The sequence below is a fragment of the Ciconia boyciana genome, chromosome 1 (assembly GCF_034638445.1).
Source record: "Ciconia boyciana chromosome 1, ASM3463844v1, whole genome shotgun sequence".
In the NCBI taxonomy this organism is placed as follows: Eukaryota; Metazoa; Chordata; class Aves; order Ciconiiformes; family Ciconiidae; genus Ciconia; species Ciconia boyciana.
Window position 1 is genome coordinate 25,614,528 of NC_132934.1, and position 23,726 is coordinate 25,638,253.

At 39.3% G+C, this 23,726-nt stretch overlaps 1 long non-coding RNA gene across 1 annotated transcript; it reads right to left on the bottom strand.

Moving 5' to 3' along the window:
• Nucleotides 1-1,149: 1,149 nt before the first annotated feature.
• On the bottom strand, nucleotides 1,150-4,131 carry LOC140655504 (uncharacterized). The gene is made up of 4 exons (XR_012043794.1): nucleotides 4,050-4,131; nucleotides 3,363-3,500; nucleotides 3,118-3,142; nucleotides 1,150-1,224 (listed from the first exon to the last, which is right to left on the bottom strand). It is a non-coding gene; the product is annotated as an uncharacterized lncRNA (long non-coding RNA).
• Between the last annotated feature and the right edge of the window lie 19,595 nt (nucleotides 4,132-23,726).

Here is a 23,726-nt window from a genome sequence, read left to right on the forward strand (position 1 = left end):
GTGCTTTACTGGATAGCAGCCAATGATACCAGGCAAGATAAAGTCCATTGAACTTTTAATGCTGCAGTTGTATAGTTAAGATTTACAGATAACGTAAATTGCATATACCCAAGAGTATCTCAATCTGTTCATCATATTTGGGAACCTACCCAAGTGTTTTCCTTTGTATTTATAATGAATAGATTTACTCTGAAGACCATGATATTCGTTCCTTTAAATTCCACCTGTCCTGTAGGGGATCAAGCTGCCTGACAGGAAGAATGCTTTAAAAAAACAAGCCTAAGTACCTGTAATAAGAGTTATTCTCTTTCAGTAGCAGTGATGACATTTTTAAGCTCCAGGACCATCTCACTCAGTTGTTTTTGCTTTCTTCACAGTCACAGAGAGTGTAGCTACATAAGTAAGGGGGGAAATTAGTTAATATTTTTTCAAAACTTATCTAAAAACTGTAAAATGATGGCCAGAGGCAATTATTCTCCGGTTTTCCCATTTCTTTGACTCCCTATCCCTCCTGTGTTTTTTAATTTTGTTTCTGTTCTTGGCCAGCCTCTGGGCTGCTTGCACACTTTGTACAAACAATACATTAAAACAAAAATAACCTGAATCAATATTTAAATATTTAATGACCTAGGTCCAGAGGCAGATATGAGTTACTGCTATATACCCCAAAAATAGTATGTTTCGTGGTAGGAAGTTTGGGAAAGCAATTTGAAATAAGGAGGGAAGTTTGTGTAAAATCATGGAATATCCTTGAAAAGGGATTCTAGCAGAGTCAAACTGGAGATAAGGGTGACACCAGATTTGGAAGAGAACAAATAGCTCTTGCACATTTACTTTAAATTTTATAAATTTAAAAGTCCAGACTGCTTTTCCATTAGAAAAGTCCAAAAGGATGCTAGTGTTTGCCAAGGAGTATTTTCCTTACAATTTCATTAATATTGTGAATATGCCTTAAAGAAAAAAATCAATATACACAGACTGTTGGGAACTCTTCTCCAAGCCCTGCTGGACGTCCATCACCAGCGAGGCACTTAGTCGGGTGCTCTTCCTACTCCCAGGCTCCCGCAGACTCCTAACGTTGCCTCTGAGAGAGCGCTCGGCTTTTGTTTCATGTTCTTCATCTCCTCCAATTTTTTTTTTCTTTCTCATCCACCTCTCCCCATTCCTCGTATCACAAGACCTGGGCTCTTTTCTCTTTTCCAGCTTTTCTCCTCTATGCGCATGCTGTGTGCAGAGCAAGAGGGAGCACTTGGGAGCTGAGAAGGGACAGGACCTCTTCTCTGCCCCCATCATGGCCTGAGAAGGCCTGGGTTTCTTCCTGCAGCCCTTGGCAGGAGGAAGCATTGTCCAGGAGCTGCTACCAATTAAACGCAATAAATGAGCATGTACATGAGCATGTGGTTAGACAATCACAGTGCAACCATGCTCTGATGCCTACAGAGTCCTACCTGAGCTTTCTATCACAAATAAATTGATCAAGAACAGCTCATCCACAGAAGAATATTATCCCTGGCATGCAGCCAGGAACCATGCTGTCTGCAATATCGTGATCAATTGAATTGGTTCTTCCGTTGCAAATTAAAACTGCCTGAAGGCAGCTTTATTTCATCTAAAAAACTTTTTCATGTCTTCATAGAAAATGATAGAGAGATACTATAGGCATGCTATTGCTTTTAACTGAGTTTATTAAAAGCAGTTTTGTAGCCTTTTTTGGTCATTGTCCCCTTCTTTACGTGTACAAGATAAATAATTTACCTTTAAAGCCATGGTTGCTGTTCAAAGGAAATCAAAATCTGAGGTTTACCAAGCAAAAGTATGGGCTGAAGTATGAGCTGAGATATTTAAAAGTCTGGTATTGAAATGAAGTGATGTTTTTCTCTGCATGAAATTCTTCTCACTACATTTTATCCACCTACAGTATAGGTGTTTCAATTAATCCATTTGCCTCGAGTCCCTTTCCAGTTCAGAGGGAGAGAGATGCCCCCAGGAGAAGATCCAGTTGCCTTAGCAGCTATCCTACAGAGCACAGCTTCAGCCCTCTGAAATGGCTCCTTCCAGAGGCAAGGGAGAGAGACTGGCAAGAGGATGTTTCGGCTAAGATGTTTAATAGTAAAATGGCCAAAAGTTTAGCCTGCTTCAAAATAGTGCCTCAAGCTATTTCTCACAAAGAGCCAAGAAACGTCAGCTGGTTAAACCTGGTGGCAAATGTCATCAACTCAAAGTTCCCCACAGGTGCTGGCAGGTTGCAGAGGATGGCTGGGCTGTGCAGACCCTGACCCGTCAATACTAACAGGCATGGCTGTGGTCTGGGAGCAAAACTTAGTAGCCCTAGAGCTACTGGTTATTGCCGCCTTCATTTTTTGGCTACAAATACTCTCCTGGCAATGCCGCAGTGATACAGAGCTTATTACTGGGTCTTTATTCGGCCCTTTCTGCAATTCCTGTAAAGCATTTTGTAGTTTAAGACAGGGAGGAGAAGCAACTGACAGTAAAGTATGGCAATTTTCAGGGAGCCTTTGGCTGCTGAAGTGATCATTGTCAGTTGGTTTAAATTACAGAAATCTTCAGGCTATTCTATCAGTGTCTGGATTTCTCAGGGTTATGAGAAAAAATATCAAGGATATTTTCTCCTCTACTCAGTAAAAAGAAAATAAAATTTCTCCCTGTAGGTTAGCTTAAGACAAAAAGAAAAGGAAAAAAAACCAAACCCTTTCTCATTAATTTTGTTCATATGAGCAAGACATCAAAATCTTAAGTAATGACATTAGAATCTTTTTGATATGGTCTCCAGGGCTGCGGAGAAACAGAACAGACAGAGATGTGTACAGCCTCACACAACTCACACCATGGTCCCAACTTGCTCCAAACACTACCCCATCAATCCTGATTCATAAAGGCAGATCAACAGAAGGAGGGAGAAAGTAATTACTGATTGTTCAGTGTTTCATCCCAAGTTACATTCTCAGAAATAATTTTTCAACCCATAATGAGCCCATTAAATGGCACTTATAAAAAAAAAAAAAAAAGTTTGAAAGATTTTTTGATTCTGTCATCTGACTTCATTGTCCTCTAACATTCACCCAGCAATTTATTTAACCATAAGCATAAATTATGTACCTGCTAGCCGAAAAGCTCTTCATAACTGAAAGTGACAGAAAGACAGAAAGACTGAGATTAGCTGACCAGTTCTTTTCTCCACAGAACCCATAGCTCTAATTTTAAGTCATATCATATTAATTTGCTTTTCTTTCACAAATTATTTTTAGTCCCAGCCCTTTCAGATTGATGTGCATAGATATAAAACAAGGCAGGTGCATGAGCTCCTTCCTTTCTATTCCTCCGTGTTACATCTGAATATTTACCAGTGGAGAAAGTAAGAGCCAACGACGAGATTTCAGCGCAGGATTTCACAGTACCTCTTTGGAAAGATATTTCTGTGATTAATAATGGTTGTTGAAAGTACAGGATATGAATCAGCCTCTATGTCCTGATGATTGGCTCTGTGAGAAGAAGAAAAAATCATCATACCAGGGGAAAAAAAGTATTTATGAAAAATTACTGGAAGTGATTTAAAGCAATCTACTTGCTGACTTACTTAGCTAGGTAATCACTACAACTATGGTCTAAGGAAAGAAAGATTTCTGGCCTGGCTTCAGTTTAAAAATATGAATTGATATCTCAGAACATGACTCCTGAGCAGGTCATTTCTGCTTCTTAGGCACTGGGCAGTTTAACTGCTCGGTGAAAGGCATAATTGCTGTGAATGCAATGTCCCTAGCATATAAAGAAAGACAAAACCTTATTGCACAGATCTGAAAACTGGTGCAAATGCAGACCTACCTGGAAAAAAAAAAATGCTGTCTTTGAATTATCTTGGATCAATAGTGAATCTCTGACTACACACTGCAAAACAGGTATTCCTGTGCATTCTGTGATACAGCAATTTGTGCTTGCTTTTCCTTTGGGGATGGGTCTTACCTAGAGAAAAGTAGGGATGAACATATTCAATTAGCTTCCTGAAATACAGTGTCATTGTTTCCTTCTCCTACCTTTTTATCCATGGACATTTTCCCAGTCATTTTTAGTTACTGCCTCCTGTGGGCTTCTGTAGCAGACATGCTGACTCCTTAATTAAAATTGCATGCCAGGAAGTAAGTAACTGCCAGCTGAATGCTTGCCTCCTACTGTTGCATTCTGTCAGCTCAGGGATGGTTTTCTTTCTCCTCCCCCCTTATTATTTTTTTTTAAGGAAATGTCAGTTGCTGTTTCTGAAAGTAAATTTGGGAAACTCTGGAAAATGCACTTAATCTGGTGATTAAATCTAGAAAATTTCTTTTTTTTTTTGTGTAGAAGAAAAACACAAGCACTTTAAAAGTATGAAGTCAGTTTTCTGGGTCTGAATAACCCAAAGACCATGCAAATGAATACTGGGATAAAAACATTGATGGACAAACCAGAGTGGCTTATGCTGCAGGTTGGTACCCATCTGGGGACATATCTGTGGAACACTCCCAGAATTAAGCAAGAACCTCCCGTGTACATGTCCCACCCCCTAGATATTTATCTGTTTTCCTGGAGGTTAAGTCCTGTTTGGGGAGGAATGAGAAGTGTGGATGCCTTCCTGAAGCTTCCCAGTTTTTGAGAAGAGATTCAGGGCAGCAGCTGGTCTTCAAGAACACACAGGTGAGGCATACGCGTCTCTGCGAAGCAAGCAGGCTTGCACGCTAGCAGCGCGTCTGCAGGCTATTGCCAAAAGGGCCATGGCTGGGAGGCAGCGGGAGGCTGGGAGGCAGCTGCCCCATGCTAGCGCCCTTCTGGAGGCTGCTGCTTCTTATTCTCTGTGCCTGTGCACTGAGCTTCATCTAGGATTTTTCCCTTTGAAAAACAATCACACTACCTTTGCTCTGAACCAAGGTGGGGTGGAGAGTTAGAAGCCATTTCTAGAGTGGGAAGGTTGAAAGCACAATCATTAAGGCCAGAATTGGGCTCTTGAATGCCTCAGGTAGAGGCCAAGACATCCACTCTTCTCTGCCTACACCAACATTTGTTGATTTTCACCATTGCTTCCCATCAGGCTCAGGCAGTTGCCCTTGTTGCTTATAGGAGACTGAGTAAGAACAGAAACCTTCTCCCAAAGAGAGGGAAATAAAAGATGTTTGGCAAAAGTTCCTCCTGTCCTTCTAGTTCTACCTTTCTTTATATTCCTCATCCGGTGAATATAAACTCACTTACTGTTCCAAAGCTTTCCAGATGTCTACAGGGGTTTGAAACAGGCTGGTTTGTTTGCCCTGATAAGTGGAATCCATCTCTATGTTGGCTGCCTGAGAGTCTGAAATTTCATCTTTGCTCTAATTAGAACAATACATTCTGACATGGACCAAGACTCACGGCATATACCAAAGCGGTCAAGCAATCGTGCTCCTTGGCTTCCAGTGTTTCTTCAGGCTCACCTCATAGCTATGAGTAGAAATAGGTATGTTACAAGCACAGCAAAAATTCCAAAATAAGCATCCATTTAACTACATCGGTACATTTGCAATGGCTTGTACCATCCGGCATTCACAATGATTGCTGAACACCACTGATGTTAAAAAGGACAAACAATGAGAACTGCCAACTTCCAGGTAACTCTGCTCTACCAGCTCCCAAGAGCAGCGCTCCTGGGCAGCTGGAGGCCTCGGCAGTTTGCAGTTCACGTGCGTGCTGTGCCCCACAGCTTCCAGGGAGAAACAAGAGCTTAGCAGCTGTGATAGCTGGCTACTTTAGCATTTCATGTCTTCAGGGTATGATTTTTTTTTACAAATGCCTTTGTTTTTTCACTTAGAATAAAATCTTGACCCCAGGAAACATGATAGGAGAGTTGCCATTGATTTTAGCTAAGCTAGGATGTCAACTTAATATTGTAAAATGGGAAACAAAGCAAAGGTTTTAGAGACAAGTAGAATCTTTTATTACAGTAACTGACACAGTTGGAAAAAACAGGTAAGTTTTTGGGTGAACAAGCTTTATCGTTCATATTGCACTAGGTTAAATATTAATCTGAAGTTAAAATATACATGAGCATAAGCTAAACACAGCAGGATGAATATTTTAACTAATCCCCAAATTAATCACACTTTTCAGAATTAATTTTGAAAATACCACTAATTTCAGGCTTCCATTTTTAGGTTAAAACTGATAAAGCACAAAGCACCACCACAATGAAAACACTGAAAAGGAAATAAATAAAACAAAGACTAAAAATACCCTTGTGATTTGCTCTAGGTTATTTTCTCTGCCTAAGCCATCACAGTGCAAATTGAAAACCAGCTAAGAATAGATCCTCATGTAGATGAGATAGCAATGGCTCTCTTGCTCTGGTTTGTATTTTAGTTTTATTTTCCATATTTATTGCAAGCAGGTAGATGCAAAGATTGTGAGTTCAGATGTCTGGCTGCATTCAAACTTTCTTGAGTTTGAATTCCAATGAGGAGAAAAGGAGCAGAGAAAAACATGGGTAAATAAATGACAAAATTTAAAACAAAACTTTTTAAAACTGATCATGGTTGCTAAGTAACAAAAACATGCTTAACCTTTGCTAATGATTAACAAACCTCAAAATTCACATAAGCCAGGAAACAAATAGCAAAGGAGTTTTGCAGACGTTCTTTTGTTTTGGGAGTTTTCCAGGTTGCATACAGTTTCTGCTCTTCTAAAATTTGTAAGGAGATAAAAGGGAGGAAATTACCCAGATTACTGAACTGAAGAAGGCGTTGTTCCCCTGTGAAATACTAGCAAGTGATATTTGTGTTCTGAAGATATTTTTTTTCCCTGAATGATACTCATCCTGAAATGAGATCTGAGCCTGAATATACCAAGCTAGCTTTAGGGTAGGGGCCTATTTTTGCAAGGTTTATGTCACCTACTCATCCCTGCAAAGACACTGTGCACAACCTTCGCTTTGACTGTTAAGAGTCAATTGATGGTAAGGGTCTTCACAGAATATTTTCCCTGTCAGGTCTTTATCCTTTTTCTCTCAGCATATGTAATCACAGATATTGCTTAAACACTATTATTTCTGCCCTTGAAAATGTCTTATTGCATGTGCTAAAGTTAAACCTGGTCTATCTCATCTGCATATCTCTAACTTAATTTATAAAGCCTTTACCTCTGCTTTGCTAATTTTCTTGCAAACTTTCCCCAGAGTAGTACATAAGAGATCAAATTCATTTCTCTCTAAGGGTCAAGCTGTTAGATAACCTAAGGTTGTACAGTGAGGTACAAGCATCAGGCCATGAAAAACGTATTCCAGATTTGTCTTGGATATCCCTGAGACCACAGTTCAATTCACAGCTATCAATGCCTCCAATGCATAGAATCACAGAATATCTCAAGTCGGAAGAGACCGATAAGGATCATCGAGTCCAACTCCCTGCTCCTCGCAGGACTACCTAAAACTAAACCATATGACTAACAGCATCATCCAGAAGCTCCTTGAACTCTGACAAGCTTGGTGCCATGACCACTTCCCTGGGGAGCTTGTTCCAGTGACTGACCATCCTCTCAGTGTTACTTCCCAAGTAGTTTTTGCTTGTAAAAATCTCAGGAAATCAGAGACTTCATAAGGCAATCTGTCTCCTTGCCTATCTAATGAAGCCTAGCTAGATTAGTTTAGATTTATCCTTTATTTGTGGCTCCTCTAAATCTGTTGTGTGTATCTGCCTATTTAAGAATGAGAGAAACAACAACCTGCAGTTATGAAAGTAATGAATTTGTGTCTGATTGATTCTAAGATTCTTGATCTCTGTGCATTTCTGCTGTGTGATTCCATTTCTGTATGTAGTGAGATCTTTTTATTATTGTTTTCTACTCTACTTTCCCTTTCTGTCTTTCATTAGTAGGCAGTACATCCTCACAGGGTACATTGTGATCACACAAAAAGTTGGTGTCTGTTACTATCATATGGCCCTTGTTTGGACTGTCAAGGACAGGAGTATAGGACAGAGCTTTCTTATTATCTCCAGCTCAGAATAGGATGTCACATACTTGTTTACCAGAAAACAAGATAGTCAGTAAAACTGGTAGGGTACTTTGGGCATGATATACTTTGTTCTCAGAAAAATAACAATTTATTGTAATTGAAACATTGAAAAGGAGCAGTATTGACATTTTTCATCCAATTTCTTTTATAAAAATACAAATTCCGGTTTCCCAGTTTGAAATTATATTTAACTTCCTAATTTAAGCTAACAAGAGAGATGTTAAAAATGAACCAATATCTAAAAACCATTCAGAGTCAATTGGAACACTATATTTTGATTGCCACAAACAAACTAACAAACACAAATATGATCATCATTGTGCCAAAAACTTTCAAGATGTCAACTATTTATCTTGAGCTTGGAAAGGAAATTCTTTCAATATCACAAAGACATTCTTGGGATGAAAAGCTTACTTCCTGGAAAAGTTGAAAGAAAAGTTTGGCAGTATTTTTTCTCAAAAATAAGCCAAAGGACAAACAAACTAAGAATAGGAATGCCAGACAGATCACTAATACCTTGACAATTTATGTCTTTATCAGTCCTAAATTTAAAAGCTTATACTGTAGTAGATGGTCATTTAAACCACCCACGACTAAGATACTAAAGGTGAATTCCCCCACTGATCTTAAGAAGACCCTCTGAAGATCTAGATTTGGAGGATGTACTGTGTATCAGAGACCCAGATATAAAAAACAGTTTTCATAAATCTGTTCAATAGGTGTAAAGTTTATTTCATTTATTTGTGACATCTCTAAGTTAGACTCCTCAGCCTTAGCTGATGTTGTGCACCGTTTCTAATTGAGGGACAGACAGGCACCTCCTGTTGATGGTTTATCAGGCTTATACTAGAGATGTATCTTAGAATAAGCTGAATTGCTCTGCTCGCATATTTGCCCATGTAGATGGTTAAGGCACCTAGGATATCTAGGTTAGGCTTAGAGGTCTAAGGTTTGGGCACCTAAGTGAAAACAGATGATTTCTCAAGCTTGTTTGTTTGTTTTATTTTAAGAACATATATGACCAAGATGATGATGTCTTTCTCAGATTGTCATCATGGTTCAAAATGTCTCTCCTTCATGTCCATGCTTTACCCATGTACTGGGTGAACACAGCTGTGTATACTACTTACTCATCTCTGGAGAAATTATTAGATCTTCATGTAGCTCTAGGTATGATTAATCACATATGCAAGAGTTTTATTAGAACTTCCAATGTACTAAAATGTTTCCAATATAAGCAAACTAAAATTGCCCTAGGATTATGGATGTTATCATAATAGCTTTGAAGCTATTGCCTTGCTTCATAATACTGCTCTCTTTAAAAGCATTAAACATCAAATTGATTTTAAATGCCAAGATCTGAAATCAAGAAGAAAGTTATAACATAGATTCATTTTACTTAAATATTTTTTGAGTTTTAGAATTTCAGAGAAAAACCGAACTAGCTAAATACACTGTCCTTACTGATATTTACAGTTAAGAACTCATATGAAACGGGAGAAAAAATTGACCACATCCTGATTGGGTTAATAAGGTAGAGAGAAGAATCAAGGCTGAAGAAATTAGGTAACAGGCTGGTACAAGCAATAAAAACATTTTTAATGGCTTCTCTTTTTACTGTGAAAAGTTATATGAAACTAGCCGATGCACTAGAAAATGAAGGCACTGATGGGCTGGAGGAAGCACGGGCTGGAGGAAGCACGATGCATCACTAAATACTCCAGACATAAGACTTTGTACATTTGCAAGCTAGAAGGAGACACAACTGAAGAGAAATTTCAGGCAGCTAAAAATTCGTGCAAAATAAGTCACTAGGCTGAAAGGCTTCCTGTAAAAATTTCCTGTAGAAAATTATCAGTTCCATGGCTGAGATATCAAGCTTTGTGCTCTCAAAAGATTAATCCTATACACTTCTAAATAAAGCATGGCTCTCTTTATTCTGTTAATCTATAAGAAATGCATAGAAATACTTACTGTTCTATACTTTTAAACAGAATAAAAACCCTTGTATTTAAAATATAGTTATTTATGTTTCCAACAGATATATGCCAAGTAAACTGAGTTAATAAGAGGTTAACATGACACTGGAAATGTACTTGTGCTGCCCTGTGCTCTTTCCCTGACACACACAAAATTTTTGTCTTTTATACTAGAAGTCTTACATTTGTTACAGAGCTGAAGGATTTTTTGTGGGCTTGCACTGGGTAAGATGAGGGGAGAATGATGGGGGACAGTTAGAACTCCAACTCATTAGTCTAATGTCCCCCTCCAGATCTCAGTTTCTGAATATGAATTATACCTTGTTGCCTCCTTTCTGACTGCTTCCTACATGTATACCCTCACACATGCACATCTTGTTGCTGATCATCTCTAAACTTATAGCAACTGCCTTAAATTAATTTATATTTTCAAAGGGCAGTTACTCGTAACATTGAAAGGGACTGGAGATTTAGGTTTTCAAACAAGCTCCTTCTTTCCCCTTGCAGCATCTTCACAGGAGGGGGAATTCCCTGCTCTGGCACAATTCAAAGTCTAGTTCTGGAGTTATGTTCAGAATTTAAATGGTCTCATATGGTACTCTATAGGTGAAACTCACTCGTATTCTCACGAACAGTTTATTTTTCAATATTCTGTTTGAAATTTTGCATCAGCTACCTATGTTCCTCATTAAAAGATGAATTTGTTTTCAAGAACCATTGCCAGAACTCCAGGCATTATACAAAAGCAAGGAAAGCCTCTTAGCAGTAGAAAAGGATTACTATCCTGAGGAAATACGGCCTTTGAGGCAAAATCCTGGGTCAGAGTGGAATGAGTATCTGATGTACACTGGGAAATATATGTTCGCAGAGCTGACAAAGAAAAGGCACCGAGTGATATTTTCATGTCTGACAGAAAATAAACAACACTTTACTTACAGAAGTTTAACTCTTTTATAACAGAAGACTTAATCAGACTCCTACTTTGCTACATTCAGTACTCCAGAGCCAATTCTTTATTCTGTATAAAGATTCGCATGTGCGTCTGTACAAAGGAAAGCTCCCCCATGATCAAATGTCTCCTCTAAAATCTAATTTCATTGCCAAAGCATCACGGCTACTGGACAGCTCAAACAGAGGCCGAAGAGGGATAGACAGGCTGATTTAATCATTTGCCTGTCAGAATAGAAAATGAGTTCTCAGTTCTATTGCTATTAGCATTTCAAAGAGAGTGTGACAGACATATGTAGTTTTAAAAAATAATAATTCTGTTTCTTCCCAGATGCAGAATCCAGCTGTTTGAAACTAGCACCAAAAGAAAAGCAGAGCGCATCACATATAATCCAAATGCGCTGACACCCCTGATCTCCACTTAAAGGCTGGATATGACAAAAATGCTCGAAATTCTATTTGATTTCTGAGCTATTAATTATTTCAGCAACAGTAACACTTCAAGAGAATCTGACAAAGCAGTAACAAAACCACAGAGGTTAAGTATGAGATAGATACAAAAACCCCACCCCTGTAGGATAGTGTTTAAAATGGGCATAAGCCATAATCCAGTACTTAAGATCAAATGATCCCAAGTGAGCTGCTACTGAATCTAAAATTCAGCAGGCACTTTTATTTTGGCCCTGAAAGTTCCCTTGCCTTTGGCACCTGACCTTAATCTCCTGGAGACACCCTCATCACTGACAGCACCAAGTCCTACAAAAGGTACAGCTGTTATCTCTCAGACTCACAGCAAATGAAGAGGTGGCAGTGATTCGTACAGTTGGATCCTGCCAAGCGCTACCATCCAGGAAAGCAAGATCAGGGTTTAATTCCCTCCCTAATTTGATGGGATTCAAAGCCATATCCCCCACAAGAATGCTGCAACCATCAGGCTACAAAATACTACCAAGTGGATGGAAGCATCCTAGGAGCAGACCCAATTCATGCTTTTGCTAAGGAGAAACAGGAATTCAGATACTGCATTTGCTCATTCCTCTATTGATTAGCTCCAAGCAGCTCCCTTGCAAAGGGATTTTCTGTAGATCAAGATAAGACAGACAGATGCCTCAAGTCACTCATCATTGAATCATCTTTATAAGGGAACTTAACTTTTTCCCCTGACTACACTACAAGGAATATAGTGGCCCTAGTTTGACTCTCCAAGTTATCCTAACAGGCTTAGTGCCTAATTTTATAGTGTTGCAATATTTGATTTGTCAGTATTTAAAAGGCTTCTTTTCATCTCAACCTTACTGCACAAGGCCCCCAAGAGATTCCTGTAGAGTGGAGATAAAAATGTATTCCCTGTGGCTATATGGGAGTTTGGAAATTTTTTTCTGTAAATATGTCCTTTGGCTTTATGAATGCCTCCACAGGACAGAATTTTGTATGAATTACCTTGCATCAAAATCAAAAGGGATTCTAAAGAAAAAAGTCTCATTTCTAACACAAATGCACGAAAAATGTGTTCCTTCATTGACTGAAAGGCTACTTACTGTGGGATCTAAGCATGTTGTTTACTTCTGTAATTGCCATATCACTACTTACTAATTATCTTATCCTGTGTCATATCTCTGGATGCTTGGTGGGTACCCTTAATATTTATGCATATGTACAGATTCTTTCATCTTGGGAGGGGGGCTGTTTACACTCACATCGATCAACATTTTCTTTCACAGAAAGAATTTCTTGCACAGATTAAGGGCAATTATTATGGGTTTAGAAACAAAAGGCCTCTGCACTGCTGGTATTTTCAGAAACTCGATACAGATCAAATTCCTGGTAAGTAATTCCAGGCAACACATTTGTGTTCCATTTATTTTTCTGCCATTGCAGTATATGATCTCCATTGTTCACTAAGGCTGACATCTATTTTTCATGTTGATGAGACTTGTTTCACATCAACATGTAACACAACAGACAGTTAGCAAGACTGGCCAGCTTTCTACAAATCTCCCCTTCTTGCTCAGACTAGGTCACTGTGTTCCTGTTACCTTGTCAATTTTCTATTGACAAATTTTGTCCTCATTCATACCAAAAAAAGTCAATGGAGTCTATTACTTGTATGGGAGAGTGGAGGATTATCCTAACTCCTCAGTGAGTATTTAGGAGTTACTACCCAAAACACTATTGGAAGTTTGCATGTTTGGATTTTATAGCATGTCTTTTGGTGTCATGGACGGAGTGAAAGATTCAAGCTCCATCTCCATGCTGTTAATGGTGTGACTGCAGCAGGGTGGGAACATCAGGTTAGACCAGGTATATCTATATATGTTTGACATCAAAAGCAAAGGAGTCATGGAGGCAGAAAATGAAGCCCATAGCTTAGGCAAGAAACCAAAAGAGCTGTCCGGAGTTTGGATATATCAGAACTGCTAGTTCAGGTGTGTATAACACATCTCCCATTGTATAGATGTAGCCAAAAAGCAAGACTGAATGCAGTACCTTTTGGCAGGAGAGCATGCCACATCTCACGTAACTTCTGCTGGATCACATAAAAAGCTGCTTGCAAGCACTTTAGTTCTTTCTGTTAATTCAACCCCAATTAACCTAAGAAGAGTTGGGGTTTATGCCTGGTTCTGCAAGGTGACATTGGGGAAATCAGCTTTTCTTCCCCGGGTCTCTGTTTCCCTTCCTGTAAAATGGAATAATAAGAGCTATCTAAAGTATTCCAAGACCTAAGAGGAGAATGAAGTACAGAAAGCAAAGCACTGTTATTACTTCACCTTATCTACACTATAACTCTTCCTCCAAACAGCGTTTTATTCTAAACAAAAGAAAGTCATCAGAAGTTCAGCATTATCCTTGGCCCATCACGTTTCTATGGTTACGGAGCCTGTGTTTTTCATCTGTAAAAACTAGCAAGAATGTTCCCATTTTAAAAGACAGCCGTGCCCTGTCTCTCTGACCCTCCCTTATCAAGGACTGGTTATTCTCATTTTGCCAGCCTCATCAAGCACTGCACTGAAAGCATCTCCGAATCAGACTGCAGGACAGAGCATTTAAATACAAAGTAAGCATTATTTGCAGTAATGCTCAGGCATGTCATCACAAAAAATAGAAATGTAGGAACGGATGTTAAACTTTATCCCTGAAGGCTTATCCAGTCTCTTTTTTTCAGCAGTTTGGGCATGGCTTTGCACGATGGAGAGAACACGATCCTCTTCCTGACAATGGCTGCGTGCCTTGGCCTTCCTCTCAAGCCTGTTGCATAGCTCATGTCAGAGAAGTCACCAAGCTTCCTCTCAGATCCAATCCATCTCGGATATTTTCTCATGCCATTTGATTTTCTATATGAAGTGCAATACAATGCATATGCAAGCATATATATTTTTATGTATATGTATGTACAGTCGCAGTACATAAACAATACGTGTAAACACACACACACACACACACACACCCCGCCCTTTACTACATGAACCACCGTGAGGCAGTACAGATACCTTTTCACACCCCCAGCCATTCCTTTCTATGATAAGAAGGCATGCTTATGGATTAAACTTAAGTTTCCCTTAAGCACAAGCTTGCAATTTCCTTAACATCCTCTAAAAATACTACTTCTTTTCTCTTCTCTACTTCCCTGTGAAGAAAAGCAAGCCTCCCTTCTCAGAAAAGAAGCAAAGCCCATCCCTTCTCAGGGTAATGTCAGAATTTGGCTGCTGCTGAGCTGGCTCCCTTTATTCCCCCCACCTCCCCAACCTGTGTATTCCTCATTTGCATTCCTCTCCTTCAGACATCTGTGGGATTTCATCTGTTGCTGTAACATTAGTGTAAATTACCACACAAAACCCTCAAAGTTAGTTTGGTGCAGTGATCTACCATGAGTTCTTCACAGCATGCTTAATGGAGGACTTTGTGATGACACAGGGAATAACCTGCACCAGTACTGTGCAAGATGTTCAGTGTGCTCCTGAAAGACTGATACTGATGCTGGATGACGTATCCATCTCTCTGCCATTTGAGGGGAAAACACGTAAGCTCCCCCTAGGCTAATCACAACCACCGAGCCCCAGCTTGCAGGCTTTGCTTGCTGCAAGTTTGTCCATCTGGAGCTGTCTGCATGTAAGCTTTGCTTCCCTGACCGCATCCCTCTAACAGAAACCTCTGCAGGTGCTTTTTCCAAGATTTTTTTTTTCCCTCAGAATTCTTTGGGAGCTTCCATCCTCCTTGTAAAGAACCCTTTACTGACATACTAGTTCCCTGATCATTCCCTGTCTTATTCTTTATTTTTTGCTGGACTGCTGCTAACTCTACAGGGAACAACCAGAGCTCAAGGAACCTGCAAGAGTGCCTGAAAGCAGAAGCCTAGGAAAAAGTATAAAGCAGAATAAGCAAATATCCTCCCAAGCTTCATTAGAGGAAAAGGAGATTTCCCCTAGTTCACTAAAGGCAACGTCTCTATGTTTAATAACTCTTACTGTACTTTTATTCCATGAACCAACACAGGCTCACCTTGAACCCATGTCAAACTTCCACAATATCCCAAAGCAACGAGTTCTGGTCTAACTAGGCATGGGGTGAAGCAGCTCTTCCTTTTGTTTGGCTTTGTACAAATCTCTACCATGCAATTTCAAAGTGTATTTCTTTGGACTATATCTTCAGTGCCAGTTTGTGTGAATTCACAGTGAAGCAAAGAGGAGTACCAAATCAATAGCTGGCGTGCTGTTCCAAATGATTGGCACAAAGGTACAACTGAGCAGAGGCTGGCACAACCAAGAGGTCATTAATTTAAGAGACAGATCAACTAAAATTTTTAAGAGATAGATCAACTAAAACTCACAGAAGAACAAGGTATTGCTCACCTTTTCTTCTAGACTAGAGAGTTTAGAAATAGCATAAATATTTAACTGAAAGAAGGTTTACAGGGGTGACATTTGCCACAAAAGGGGTAGGAGGATGAGAGCAGGGGTGCCTTGGAGAGAGACATGTCCGGGCCTGTGTCTCAAAAGCTGCTGGTTCAGCACAATAACTAAACCCAAATGTTCTACTATTGCTTTACCTTGTGTGCCCAAATCCTTCGAAATACCATCAGGGCCAGACAGCTGCTCAGCCTAGCTCAGAAAGTAGCCTGCTGGATAGGGACTTCTGGGGGGAAAGAAAAGGTCTCCTCTCCTACAAACTTTCCAAGATGGGGAATGACCTATTTCATGGTGCTCCAAAGTGCCATCAGAATTTGTACTACTCCCTTCTACATATTTCTGAAGGAGGACAACAAACCATTTTGATTTTTTTTCACCAAAAATGCAGCCACACTAAATTTATAATACTAGATAGAACTTTAGAAATTAGTATTTGCCAAAACTGTATCAACACTCAGCTTCATTGGTATAATTATAATCATTAATAATTAATGATTTTGTTCAGGATTTTCTCCCCTTTTAAAATGCTTTTTTTGTTCAGCCATCTATAGATTAGAGCTAAACTATGTCTATCAATTTTAGATTGTAAGAGTTGAAATATAACTATTTCTATAGAATCTGAATAAACTGCAACACCAAGGCCAAAGTGTATTTAATGGATCATTTTTTACTCCTTTGGAGTCTTTGAGGAAGGATGTAATTTTCCAGAAAGTTCTGAGAAAAGATCAATGAATCCCATTTTAAGCTCATTGATGTAAATCAGCAGAGAAAGGCTACCTTCTGTTGACATCCGTTTATACCAGCTGTAAATTGGGGGCCATAGCTTGAGGTCTGGTTATGGTTAAGATTTATTTTTATAGCTTATCAAAAGCTTAAATGCAGTTTTAATTAAAAACAAAACATAGTTTGACGATGAAGTGGTTGCCAATTCCTCCTTAATTATCACATTCACCAAATACTAGAGCTGGCTTGTCAGGATTTTGAATTTTCTAAGTGGAAAGAAGGAGAGGAAATAGATAAGATGTCAATTACAGCAAACTGCAATTAAGATTATTGGCAGATGAAGACCCTCAGGGAACTAGAGTCCCACATAGCAGGAAGCTTGATAATCAGATGGTCCAACCTTGCACTAAAGAAGTGAATGTCATGGTATACAATATAAATTAATCATTTAAAAGAAAAGTTTAAAAGAAAAATAGGATAGAGAAATACACACACAAAATCCTCACAGTTTTTCTTGTGTTCTAAGGGACAAGCACATTTCCCATCTGATCACAGGTTTCTTGACTACATGCAGAGCCGGGAAGCCAGGAGCTCCTGGCACACACCAGCCGTGTCCCAGCTCTGTACCGGAGTAAGACCTGGGTGTGCTCGTGCTTGAGTGACATCCAACAAGGGAGCCTGAGCATGCAGTCCTTAAGGAGACTAACTGCTCCCTGGCTTAGCTGGGGGGGATCTGCTGGGCAGCCTTGAGAGGCTGTTGGTGGGACCTGCGTGTCAGGACTCACCACAGCACTCCCCCAGCAGAAAAGTTCAGACGCTGCTTTTTCCTTCTGTCATTAAACCACAGCGAAAGCAGCCAGCTGACCTCCTACATAGATTATCATAACAAAAGAGACACCTCAGGACTGATATTGAAGACAATATCAGAAAGTAGGGAGGCTTCCTGGACTACTCCCTTCTGTGGAAAATTAATTCAAAAATTACTGTGGTGAGAGAAAAAACCCCTACCCTCTGATACTGAAGACAATACCAGTTGTTTAAAAATGGCGGCAATCTTTCCACTAGCCAGCAACCTTGTGCAACAGCACTTGTGTCAAGTGAGAAGCATGAAAACAAGATTGTTTCAGTTCATACTTCCTCCCACCACATCTCTCTCAAACAACAATGAGGCTGGGGAGAAAGGAAGTTATTGTAGTCTTACCAGCTGTAATTAAACATTCACACCAGCAGATACCGTGAGGTTAAACTAGATGAGATAACTCGGTGTTGCAAACAGCATTTCTCTCCTTAGCTGTGTAACCACTACTGAGGCTTTGCCATGAGAGATATGCTGCACTGCCTTTGCATTTCTTATTCTGAAAGGGATGCACAAAAGGGAGCTCTGCCCATTTTCCTCCCTATTAGCACTGCCTAAGGGGTCGTATAACTGAGAAATACTCATATGACAACCACATTCTCCCTCTCCTTTCAGCTTGGAGCTCCATGAAGCTGTGCTGTAATACCTTTTTATTCACTAAATCTCTTTTAAATCAAAGTAATCCGTTCCTTTCAGTATTCAGAGTCCCATCTGCTTACTCAGGGGACAGGAGAAAATTGTCATTCCTTTAGTCAGCAATAAAGCACTAGCACATTTCAGAGAACAATCAGTGACTTCTGCATTATCCTATGTTAGCTAAGTTCCCAATAGTACAAGAAACTCTGCCCTCAATTTTTCTACTGACAACACTGTGGTGACAGGGACCGTACAAGCAAATAGCTTTTATAGACAGCCTAATAGACCATATAGATAAACTAGAAGAGATGTAAGTTCACATTGTCTCGTGCATCAGTAAAATTCGTCACTGAATTCAACCAGCAGAAAATATATTTTTAGTGAAACATACGCTGGAAAGAATAGAGCTCAAGTTCCAGAACTAAGATGGACTGGGCATAGAAACTGCTGTTTTGGCTCACAGAGGCAAGACATTGCCACCGTGTCATTTCTTCAGTAGTCAGAAAGAATAGGGAGCTTAGCGCTCTGTGCCTAGAAAGAATGAGAAAACTTGGCAATTATTCCTAATAGTTATCAAGGATGACAGTTGCTTTTTTGCATACCTGACACATTGTGACTTCCAGTATCCACTGCAGATAATGGGGTTGTGCAGGTGGCAGGTGAACATCCACATGTTCAGAGGGTAACCGGGAGCCATGGTGCCTTATCAGTAGATGGCACTTGCGCTGTAGTTTCATAATCTGCTGAGAAACACCAGTTCAGCAGGCACAGGGGGACACAACACCCTTCCTCATCCCATCTGCAGTGGTGGGAAGCTGTCCAGTGTTAGCGCAGAACGGGAGAGCAGGCTCAGAGCTCAGGCTGCTCCAGGCAACATTTACTGCTTTGAAAGAGTTCTTAATTTTGAAAGAATTGTTATAGGTCTATACAGCTAGTTCATATTGGCCCCAAACTCTCAAGTAACTTCTCCTTTAATTTTTTTCTTTTTACTAAAACTTAGTGACACTACACCGTCTTGGGAACTGACACGTCTGCCAGCCTCATGCTGGTGATCTATTACAATAATACTGCGTAGGAGTAACAGGTTCACTTAAATAGTATCAGAATTAACTAGAATAGCAATGGCTGGCAATTGTTTGGAATTATATACTCTATATGTGGGGGTTTTTGAGTAAGCCTAACTTTGGAAATAAAGTATACACAATCAAGTGAAAGGAAATGCAGGTTTCCCCCAGTAATCATAAAATTATATTTTCTGAGGGACAAGATGCATTCCTGTTTAGAAAATACAAAATCATTGTGGTGAGAAAGACTTTCTGTTTAACCAGTGATACAGCACATGAAGGTATTGTAGTGGATTTTCCTTTATGTGAAATCTTTACATCAGAATTATCTTTCCAAAAGACACACTGTAGCTTAAATGGAAAATAATGGATTCAGTGCAAAAATTACGGGCTCTACTAAGTTGAGTGGTTAGTTTACTTTATCACTGTGTCTCTCTACAGTTGAAAATATGTAATTTGCAGAATAAAGTTGACCAAGCTTAGTTAAGTTAGTGATGTACGTAGACTACAGACAAACGTGTTGCAAATTATCAGGACAATTATTTCACTAATGACCAATCCTACTTTGTAAGTACTCTGATACTCCAGCCCAGATCTCATCTTTTCGTTAAATAATAACATAGCAGTAGAATTAGGAAATAGAAAACTATTTATTTTGCTGAAAACAAACTGGATAAAGTGATGCAGACAACAGAAAAGGAATTAGTGGTAACATTTAAAGATTTTGCTCATTTTAGTTCTGACCAAAAGGAAGTTTTAAAGTCCTAAATTGCATTATGCTTCCAGTTATTTTTCATATAAATCCTGTTGTGCATGACATGAATAGAAACCTGCCTGTAAACTGTAAATTACGAGCATCGAAAAGAATAATATAGTAGTTGAAAGTTTGCTCCGTAAGTCTTCATAGAATTTTGCATTCAGCCACAAGTCAGGGATTCACTGGGGAAGAACGCTTACAGAACCAAACTTAGATTTAGGTTAACTAATTAGGTTAACCAACTAATTTACAGCCTTATTTAGAGATTTGCATTACCCTCTGGAGTTCTCTGCTGTTTTCTCATGGTAAGTGAGACACCTAGACTATCAGCTTCTAATTTAGGTCCCCAAATCGAGTTTTTGTGTCCCCACCATGTTGACAATATGAAAAAAAAATACTCTCTGAAAGAGATTTGGGAAGGAAGGGAGGGAGAGGAAGATTAAAGACGTTTTGAGGTAAGCTGGGAAAGAGATTTTCTGCAGTGTTTCAGAAAAGCTGGATCCAATTTTTTACTTAACCTCAGGGAAGAAAACCAAACAAATTTTGAAGAGACAATAGGTATGTTTGAATGGAGCTCCAGAGGTTTTGGTTGCAAAAGTCCTTTTAAAGGTGTATATATATGCAATTAATTATTTAACAGTCTAACAAAATCTCCGGACTGAATGTAGAATGCTGATAGCCTCTCCAAAGTTAATATTGAATATAACATTTCTGTATGCTTCTGGTATTGAATACAGCTTTCAACTTCAGTCCTTTTCTTCTTCCACTTTCTATCAAAAGAGAGAAAATATTATGCAATTTACGCAAAATAGCTCATCCCAGACTAGACAAGTTTTGAAAAGTTTTTAAAAGAAATGATGATAGTTAAAGTATTTCTGCTTGTTTTTTAACATTTTTTGAACTTTGTTTTCTAATTTTCTGAAAATGGCAATGGGAAACAGCATCATGGGGGAAATTTATTTAAATGAGTAGAATTAATCATGAACTCTATAGCCTTCTGAAATTATACGATAAATATCTTCTTGGAAGTTATTATTAGGAAAGTGGGGGTCTATGAGGTCAAAACTGTGAGCTAGTTATTACCCTAAGAACAGCTCAGAGTCAAAGCCATCTTCTGGCTGTAATGAGTATTAGTTGATAATTTCAACACAGTCATGAACTAGCCTCCCAGTCACACCTGTCACTGGTTTAGCTCCTTTGGTTGCTCTAAAAAAGTCCAAAGCAGGTACACAGACCTGCTTACATGTTTCTCTCCAAAACAGGATGCACATTGTCCTCCCGATGATGTGGGGCAGGCCAGATACTGGGCAGCACAAAAGCTGCAGGCACAGCACATGAGCCTTGTTATTCCATCCCTGCATTTCTCCCCAAAATGTATCTTTTTTCTTTGTCACCAGCTACCAGTCCTGAAATCTTCTTCTTCAGGGAGTTCATCCCTCTCTTCAGTCCCTCAAGACACATTTCAGTGGCTGAGAACTAGACAGTGTCTAAAACATCCTTGTACCTCCTCCTTCCTGGAGGAGAAGGAGGGAGAAGATCCTACCTACTGTACTGTGCCTTCTTCCTAGTCATTGCTGACCCACTTAGTGATCTGATTGACCAGATTTTCCATGAAAAAGTACTATCCTCTCCTCTTCCTTCTATCAGTCCAATTAAAGCTTCTAACCTCCTGGAGGCAGGAAGACCATCCTCTCCCTGGCTGGAAAGGTGAAAACCAGAGACTGTGTGTGGCAACCTCCCTCCTGTGTGTTTATCCAGCATGTGTGGGGCAGACCGTGGGGCTGGCAGCCTCCCCCGATGCTTTGTCTGCAATAACTGTAGTGTCCAAACAGCTCCCGAGATTTACGCTGAGAGTATATGCTGCCCTGGGATTTGACCGATATATTCTGCAGGGCTATCACGGCTTTAGAGCAGGCATGACTCACAGTTGTGATGGTAGAAAGCCAGTTATCATGCTAATAAATGCAATATGGAGGAAGCTTCTAGTGTTGCTGTTGAAATGCTCTCCTCTATGAAGTGTACTCCATCCACATCCTTATCTTAATGGATCTCAGATAAAATTGAATGCCTCTCAATCTAACTCTTTCCATCCCTCTCTCTTCATACTCATGCTTTCTTCTTTAGTCATGCTTGTTAGATCCACGTTAAGTGGATAGTCACAGTTGACAGATTACAACCTAGCCTTTTTTTCTTTTTTTCCCCCAGAATACGATGACACCCTAGTTGGCCTGTCTTATGTATATAGCTGTACAATACAGCTTTACAGTTTTATGCATAGTAGAACTTTGTTGTCCTGCATCTGCCATTAAACAGTGTTTGTACAATTCTGTTACCTCAAACATAAATACAAAAGAATGTATTTAAAAGGGTAGTTATGCAAAATTTTAAAAAATATGCTAGAAAACATTTATTTCTATCTGAGCTATAATGAAAGTACATAGCAGAGGTTATCTTGAAAAAATGGATAAAGATGTATTTACATTACACTAATTTTTAAGATCATTTTTATTAATAAATAATATTGAAATCTGATTATAATAAATACTTTAGGATTACATTAATAAGTTACTAATAACGGTTACATAATTAAAATATTTTGTTTTCTATGCATATATTTATACATTCACCAATGATCACTGGGTTTAAATGACTCTTTAATGACTGTAATTGTACATTCACCCTTCATGCAACCTTGTCTTTTTTTTTCATGCCATTTATTTATGCAATATATACTTTATATCATTTATGACAAACTTTTCCCCTACACTTTTCAGCTACTTCTCTGGACCATTCAAATCTTTTTCTTTTGGATTCCTCTAGGTCAGGCATTGAAAGACCTGATCCAGAGAAACCAAAATCAAGTTGAATACAGTCAATTGACCTCAAGGAGGCCAGCAGCCTCCCTTTCACATTAAAAGTATTCCCTTCTGGCTCCTGTTTGAATCTTGGTATTTCTGAAAACCACTCACCAGTCTGGAAAAGGAAGACACAGAGAGGAGCAATACAGAGAAGAGAGAGTTTTGCAAAAGCCCAGGGCAATGGGCAACCCACTGGCAGAAGCGCGGGTGCAGCTTCTGGAAGAAAGCAGCCTTCATGGCTGGCAGGGCTGGTGTGACCTGCTGCTGCTGGGCGGCATCTATCAAGCATTCCCACAAGTCACATCAGTTTAAGCCACCCTCACCACCACTGGAGAAACAAGGCTTAATTCAATCTACCCTCAGTGTATACAACTGGAAGTACTGCTTTTCTTCATGTTTTCCCTCAGACATTTAGCACTAAGGATTCCTCTTTGGCCTTCAGCTTGTACCATCCCTTTTCAGCAAACCCATCCTCTTCTTTCCTTTCTCTCTCTTTTTTTTTTTTTTTAAATTTTTCATTTTGAATTTTAGTAGTAAAACAGAAATCACACTTAGCAATTCCTCCATGGCTTCTTCTTTCAAGTAGGATTTGCAAAGCCCTGTCCTTGGCAGCAAGTGCTTTCCCCACTCCAACAAAGCCTCTACTGAACAGCACTGCTTACCTGTGTGACGGCACTGTCCTTACAGAAATCAAGGACATGTGGAAAGATGCAGAATTTAGCACTAGGACTTGTATGAATATTCAGCTTAACTATCTATCCCAAGCTCTCACTGCCATAATTAGAAAAGGCTTCCAAATATTGTAATGAAAAAGAAATGTGTATGGCTTTCTGGGAAATGTCTAGCAATCTCACTTCAAGTATTATCATTTCTTTCTTACACTTTTCAGTGTTGTTGTTGCTGCTTATAGCAGATGGCTAGTTTATCTCTTTTGCCCTTTGTGCAGGAATTGTTGTTGTTATTGTTGTTTGATGAAATAAC